The sequence below is a fragment of the Helianthus annuus genome, chromosome 10 (assembly GCF_002127325.2).
Source record: "Helianthus annuus cultivar XRQ/B chromosome 10, HanXRQr2.0-SUNRISE, whole genome shotgun sequence".
Taxonomy (NCBI): domain Eukaryota; kingdom Viridiplantae; phylum Streptophyta; class Magnoliopsida; order Asterales; family Asteraceae; genus Helianthus; species Helianthus annuus.
Genome location: NC_035442.2, coordinates 82232281 through 82240404, shown reverse-complemented (window position 1 = coordinate 82240404; position 8124 = coordinate 82232281). Strand labels below are relative to the sequence as shown.

Sequence of the window (8124 nt, the reverse complement as noted above, 5' to 3'; positions counted from 1 at the left end):
CGGCAGATACACAAAGAGTACAGGTAGCAAGTAACTGATCAACCACGTCCTATCATGGTTTATTATGCAAGTCAGGTTCGTATATAGCACGTATAGTCATGGCAAACACGTATGCACGTAAGCAGATAAGAACATAGCATTAACATTCGTGTGTGATCCAATGTCTAAGCCCAAACTATACCCGGCCCAAACTATAAGAGTCCAACATAAAGGTCTCGGCCCAGTCATTCTACGCAGTCCAATAGCAGATATGAAAACAGTCCAATTATCCGGCCCAATTAGCTGGGCTCGTGTCAGTGTGTAAGTCCAATCATGTGCACGTGCATGGTCTCGACTCGCAACAGAGATTACGAGTCGCAACCGGGATCTCGAGTCACCTCAGGAGATTACGAGTCGCAACAGTAGGTTGCGAGTCGCAATGGCTGGTCTCGGCTCATCATGGTCCGGTTACGAGTCGCAACGGGACTCGCAACCATGGTTCCGGCTAATGCTGTTGTGGTCTCGAGTCGAGACTATGGTTTCGAGTCGCAATCCCATGTAACAGTTTCCATAATTCTTAGTAACAACCCTCCGTAATATCAGCAAACAATTAGGCAATTCCAATAGCAAATCAATTCAGCCATTATCATCAGTTTCGTATTATCATCAACATGTTCATACCATTATGACTATCAAGAACCATCATCAAAAATAATTAACAGTTACAACCGTAGCACCCTAGTGATCATATAGTAATCATGCCGACATCATCATGAACTCATTCAGTAACAATAATTTATATGCTAGCAAGAACCACTATGCGATATAATATTCTGTTCACAAAATCACTAACAACAATCATGTTTAATCTTCTTATTCATACCACACAAATATCATGCAAGAAACATCATCAAACATGAATTCATATAACATCATGTATAAACAACCAACCATAAACACTAACCGATTCTAGAGTGTGCACGAGGGATGATCCGATTACAAGAAACTTCAAGACTTGAGAGGGTCGGCTGCCTTGGGTTCCGATCGAGAGAGAGAGAGCGTTTGGTGTGTGTGTGTTCTTGATTGCTAAGTTTGTAAAACTAAAACCCTAGAGGTAATGTGTGTATATATGCGTGTGAAGGGAAGTGGGCCGAAACTCCCCACTTGGGCTACCTCATGGTCTCGAGTCCAACCATATGGACCGAGTGGGTTCTTGTAAATGTTTCACTAATCGGTTCAAGTAGTAACATATGCAATCACATTAAATCACGTAACATGTAACATTCAATCACTCAATATAATCACGAAATCACACAACCGTGTAACACATAACATATCATGTATTCATTCAATTAATAGCGTTCTCGTTAACACGTATCGTTACACGAAGTAAGTCGAAGGTTCGAGTTGTCACAGAACGTCCCTGAGTTGGATGTAGTAGCGTCGAATGAATGGTTATTACCTTCCTCACTTATCTTCATTTGAACCTAACACACTAACGCCCTAAATCTCGAAGTGCGATCACTCTTGCAACACTCTTGAAACACACTGGGGATAATTCGAATCACTTGCTGGAATGATGAACAAAAGGGTGAGTGTAGTATCCTACCGACTTCAGCATTTGGACGACCCCGATTACCAGCAACGAACACCAGCGAACTGACTCCAATCTAAGTTTTAACTCTGGTCAGTAACTCGTGGGAGTCAACTGTTACAAACCAATCTGAACTTTAGCAGTGATAACAGATTCTAGTGTGGAATGTGTAACTTCCAGCACCACGAGTAGCTCCTTGGAACTCGGCACGAAGTGTGAAGAGAGGAAAATTGTGATGCGGTGAACGTGGATCGAACACGTGACCTTCAGATCTTCAGTCTGACGCTCTCCCAACTGAGCTATCCTACTGTGTACAATTAGAGCAACAGTATTCGCGACAACCAGGTACTTGTAATAGTGGCCTACTGTATGAAAATGAAGGTGCTTTCGGCATGTATTGGACGTCGATAATTCAAAAACGACCACAACCACGAGAGCGATGTCAATACGGGAGGAATCCGCGTGACTGTAACAATTGCACCGGCAGTGGTGCTCACGGAAAGGAAGTTAGGATTGATGTGAGCAACGATAGGACAATAACAACATGGTGGTTTGGATGGGTAGAAAATCGTTTCGCTCTAATTCTGTTTAACCCTGATGATTCGCAAAACCAAACATGTTATGGAACCGGCTGATGGCAAGTCACTGCGACTTCACATGTTAGTTGGGACACAAACTCGACCCTACGGGAGACAGGCATGCGACACCGGTCTCACTCCTACTATCCTGGGTAGTTACGAGATGGTGGTCAGTAATGGTTCATTAACTAGACGCACCCTGTGTGAAGAAATTTAGCGTCACTTTATGCATTGAAGTACCAGAGTGGTGAGAAGATTTGCATCGTGTCGGTAATGACAGCCCAGAAAGCGTCTATGAAGGGATGACCTCACTGTAGTAGCAACTAACTCTAATAATCAGACAAAGGGCGATAAGAACGAGGATCTATCAATTGTCGTGACTAATCTCAATGTACAACTCGAAGAACTTTTAGACATATCACCACAATTATTAGTCAGAAACTCGTTGATCTCACGATCAGAGGAAGCTCCGAATACTCGTACTCTTACTGTCTTGCATCAGGATGGGTGCAAGAGCAGTATAAGCCACTATGAGAACTGTTCGGCAAGAAGGTCGTCAGACCTAGTCTTCGCGTTGGAAAGCCCCAGATATATCCGGGAAGATTTGCCTTTTGGTGTGTGTACTGATTATCGGGAACTCATCAAGGTGACAGTCAAGGAACCGTTTTCTATGACCGTGTATTGACGACCCATCGACTAGTTGCAAGGAACGAGCTTTATCAGATGAAAGTCCAGGGGGAAAAGATTATTAAAGCGACACATCCGACGCAATTCAGCCATGCGACTTTGTACCCCATGACCTTTGGGGTGGTCATCACACCCGCAGCTTTACGTATCATGTGAACCAACCATGTTATTCGATGACGTTCCGAATCTTTCCCCAAGAGAAAAAGAACATCACAGGCATTCTTGCATTTTATTAGGAGAGCCCCTGAGGGAGGAGCCATACCGCACGAAGTCTCGATGAATGTAACTTCTGGGTTCGAGAGGCGTCTTGGGTGGGCCATATAATCAATGAAGCAGGGATGCACGTGGATCTCGCTAAGACCCGTTTTGGTTGGAAACTGATCGACACTGAAGAATTCCCCGAGGCTACAACGATTACCTGGTTCCGCTTGATGTTACCGCAGATTAATCGTAAGGATTCCGGAAACCACCAAAACTTAGACCTCTCTAGTACAGCCGAGTGATGTGATTACGAAGGACAGAACAGGAGGACGCCTTTCCAACTTTCGAATCTTAACTCTGCAAGACGCTGAGCATCGTTTCACCCGAGGGTGTGGGTAATACAGTGGTATATCATCATGTTTGAATCGGAGTCCCAGTTACACGCCGACGCAACACAAGAAAGTGACGACTTACGTAATGGAGTTACGAAGAAGAACAGCACGACACACAACCGGTGGTAGAAATCGTGGCCTTTGGACTCACTTGGAGGCATTACTTGGGCGGTACCGAACGCGTTACTTAGACCGATCACAAGGGCCTCCCGTGTACCCTGACCACGAAAGAAGCTTTATCAGTTGATGAGAACGCTGGATGGAACTTTTGGATGATTACGACCGTGAGACCTGAACGTGCACGACCTTGCAGTTCGCTATCCACTCTGACCCACCTGACCAGACTCACCTTGTTCGAAGTGAAAACCTGATGGAGGAGAATTCACAAGCTGGGTTCATGCAAGCCATGGAGAAGCAACTTTTGGCAAGGCGGACGATATTCGTTAGCTCATAAAACAGATGTGGATCCCACTATACAGCAGCTGTATGGAACTCATACTGGGCAAGGCACACCGACTCCGACGTTTCAGTAGTCTGGACTTGATAGGAGATATTAGGATTTTAAGCCTCGTATGAATGACCGGGCAGAAAGGCCCCATAGCACTACATGTGAACGATGTTGGACATGCGCGAAAGTCAAGGTGGAACCCCGGAAACCTACTTGTTTGGGCAGTAACCAGAAACACCCGTATGGAAACGAGAACAAACACCATGAATTTGTCTTTGATCTACCTAAACTCAGAACGGAACCGATATCACCTGGTGATCGTGAATTGCCTCACGAAACCAGCGCACTCCCTTACATTCTAGAAAACTAGCGGGTCTTCACAAGCTGTGGATGTTCTTCTGAGAGAGGCGGTCTCAAGCACGAGGTGCCAACTCCTGTTACTTCCGATTTTGGAACCATACCTGATGTATGACAGGCAATACACGGTACCCTCGGTTTACGTCTGGGCATGGACATATAGTATCACCGTGGGGGCAAACGATCAGAGTAAACGAACCATCCTTGCACACGAGGACATGCTGTGAGCATGTGTATGGTTAACTGTAGTAGAACTGGAAGGACGCTTATCTTTGGGTGAGTCTACAGCAGCTGTTACCGTATTAGTATGCATATAACCTTGTTTGGGGCAACGCTTGGACAGTAACACTAATCTCCTTGTTGAATTAAGGTGGGTGATAACTAATCGCAGAACCAGGATTTGAGCTCAAAACCCTTGAAGATTGTTAGATCGGAAATTGTTTGATGGCAACGCGTAACTTCTAGGAAAAACTGATAAGCTTAAGAAACTCCGGAAGTTTGTTGTGGACGAGAGTGTCATAATCGAAAGTATCACCCTAGAAGGGTGCGATACGCTATAGTAAACATGGTAATCGTAGTTTTCGACGCGTGGGAACATTCGAATTTCTGGAATAAAACGGTGACATGGCTCACAAACTCGGGCTAATTGAAGGAGTGGGATAACTGTCGTAATGGTATGTATGCCATGGATGTAGGACTGTGTTGTCCGATGAAAACCCTTATGATACCCTGGTCGGAATATGAAGTCATCGGAACAGTTGTATTTATCAGGGAACCTATCGAAAACACGGACTAAGGAGTCAAGGCTCGCTAGCATAAGTTGTAAGACAATCGTGTGGATTTGTTAAACCTCAATACGTGGACTGGAGTCTACATAGGAATGTAAGGATTTGTCGAAACTTTAATATCCTCAATGGTTCAAGAGGTTGAACCAACCATGGTTATCACTGGTGAATTTCGGGACGAAATTCCTCTTCAAGTTGGGGATGATGTAACACCTGAGGAAAATCCACAGCAATCTTGAATTGCCACTTCACTTTCTCGTACTTACTTGTCAAATTTCGGGACGAAATTTCTTTCAAGTTGGGGATGATGTGACAACCCGAATTCTCGAGGTTAGTATTATTCTATTCCACGACTCTTTTGTTGAATTCACATATTCTTGGCATCTTGAAAGATCATTGTGCTAGTGGGATTATGTTACAAACTTGTTACTGATTAACGCGTTAAACACTTGATACTAATCCTTCGACCCTAAGACATAAGGTGATCCTTCGACCGAAAGTAATGAGATCCTTCGATCCAAGACTCTATCTTTCGACTTAAGATAAAATCCTTCGAGCTAGGATCCTTCGGCTGGAATTCAAGTCTTTCGAGCCAAGATCTTTCGACTAAAGACCTTAACTTTCGGCCCAACTTGTTACCAGCCCAAAACCCCCATTAACATTATATGACGTTACGTAGATGCCTAGCACAAAACATTCAATCATATTCCAAACCCTAGAAACCTCTCTTGTGCGGCGGCAGTAGTCAAGGACCCCCCCCCTCTTGTCGTGATCATCATTATCATATCTTCCAGTTCCTCGGTTAGTGTCTTATGTTGTTTTCTTTATTAAACGATTATATGATTTCATGTTTGGATTAGTATGATTAGGGCTGTCAATGTGGTGAACGATATGAATTGCGTGTTGATGTTCTTGCGGGTTAGGTTCCATGAAAATAATTTAAAACTGATTAAATGGCAATCGACTAACATGTTATGTTTTGGATTAGGGCATCATGATTAGAATGTTGTCAAATGTAGTCGGCTGTGATATGGATGGATAATCCTGTGCTAGGGAATCGGGTATGCATGTAATCAGCTTCATGTTGTTAAGTCTATATGTTTATTCAAGGTTTTGAGAATGTTGTTCATGTTGGTTTGGATTAGGGTTCTTATGAGATAGCTTAAATTTGCCTTGTTTGATCTATATGTTACAAATTGATTTGTTGATATTGTGTTAATCGAAACTGTAACTAAGGAAACGGTTATATTGGCCAATCGAATTAATGGTTGATTGTAACAAATTCTGCTTAAATTAGGGAAACAACGTAACTGTTTGACCGAAGGATAATAGTTGTTCGAAAGATAACTATGATCGAAAGATATGTATGACCGAAAGATATGTGTGAATCGAAGGATATGTGTGAATCGAAGGATATGTGTATCGAAGGATATGTGTGAATCGAAGGATATGTGTGAATCGAAAGATATTGAGGGGTTATGAACATACTTTGAATGATGGAATTTGTGCATAATTAATTGGTATACCATGCTTAGTGATGAATGTTAACACTTGTATTCGTGTACACTAGCTGATGACTGAATGTGAAATGATACGTGTTGTGCTTGTATACAAACTGATTGTTATGTGTAACTATCATAGGGCTTGGTAAATCACTGTTGTGAAACAAGTAACTAATTCTACCGAGCAAACCAAGGTGAGTTCACTACATTCGAGCATGCGTCCCAGTGGTTGGGGACAGTCAGTGGGTATCCCATGGGGGGAATGTGTCTTTGGGTTAAAACGAGTATATTGGTTAATATTCTCACCTATCATCTTTTGTAAGTCCCTCATCGGGTATTAGTTAGTAGCGCTACTTAGGTTTGGCACCCTCTTTTTTTTTTGGGTAAAGGGTTACCCCGGTGAATTTTATATAAAGAATAAAGAATAACACGAGTGGGCCAGAGAGGCACACTAGGGCTAGCCTTGGCATACCAAGACTAGCAAAACCAAAAACACCAACAAGCATTCACGACCAAACAAAACAAAAACAACCACATCAAAACACGACCAGAAGCCAAAACAATGGCAACAACAAGACACACAAAGACTACCTATCCACTCTAGCCTGGATCAATGCTCATAGCCTTGACTTGGAACTTCCACCGCTCTAGCAATAACGGACTCTTGGATCCTCTCCCTGGCTTGAACGTCATCAACTTCATGCGGACCGTATGGAGAATAATATTAGCAATCAAGGTAGCCTCCCGCTGCTTTGTAGAAAATAATCTATTGTTCCTCTCTTGCCATATAAAATAAGTTGAAGCCGCAACAACCATTTTACCAACTAAAAATTCTGACGACTTACCCGAAGGATTATGATAAAACCAATTCATAATAGAATCCCAATTGGCATCGACTGTTTCCATGTACGCCAAATCTTTAACCATATTCCACACTTGCAACCCAAACGAGCATTGGAAAAATAAGTGATCACGAGAGTCTTTACCGTTCCAGCAAAGCGGACAACACATAAGGTTTAAATTAGTTGCACTACCTGCGTCCCATATCCCCATCCGATCTTGAGTTTTGAGCTTGTTTTTTATAACAAGCCACATGTGAAACGAATGCCTCGGGATACACTGAGAAAACCACACCAGCTCAGCCCAAAGAACCTCTTCCCCCCGCGAACGAACGTTATCCCAGGCTTCATAAGTACTGAACTCCCTATGCTTAGCATCTCTATCCTTCCATATCAACTTATCCGGAACATTTTGATTCAGAATAGGCGGCACAAGACTCATCAAACCCGGATATAGCTGAAGCCACGAGCTAGGCCATGTCCACTCACTACGGTGACTGTAGAAGACGGAGGTGAACTAATGACCCAGTCTGGCCCAGTACTAGATAGGAGTACGTGGGAAGGGCAGTCGTGTATTTCAGGAGCCGTCATTGTTCGGAATTGAGATATTAACAATATTACTTGCATTGGTTATTGGACTGTTTTACATACAACGGGTAACAAACGTTTTCTAAAACTGTGAACTCGCCAGCTTTGTCTGATACACGTGTTACATGCTCGCAGGTCATTAGGTATCTTGGAATTGGGAAGCTTGCTATCTGG

General features: G+C 43.2%; 1 non-coding gene across 1 annotated transcript; it reads right to left on the bottom strand.

The window, feature by feature from the left end:
- Positions 1-1809: 1809 nt before the first annotated feature.
- Positions 1810-1884, bottom strand: TRNAF-GAA. The gene has a single exon. It is a non-coding gene; the product is annotated as a tRNA-Phe (tRNA).
- Between the last annotated feature and the right edge of the window lie 6240 nt (positions 1885-8124).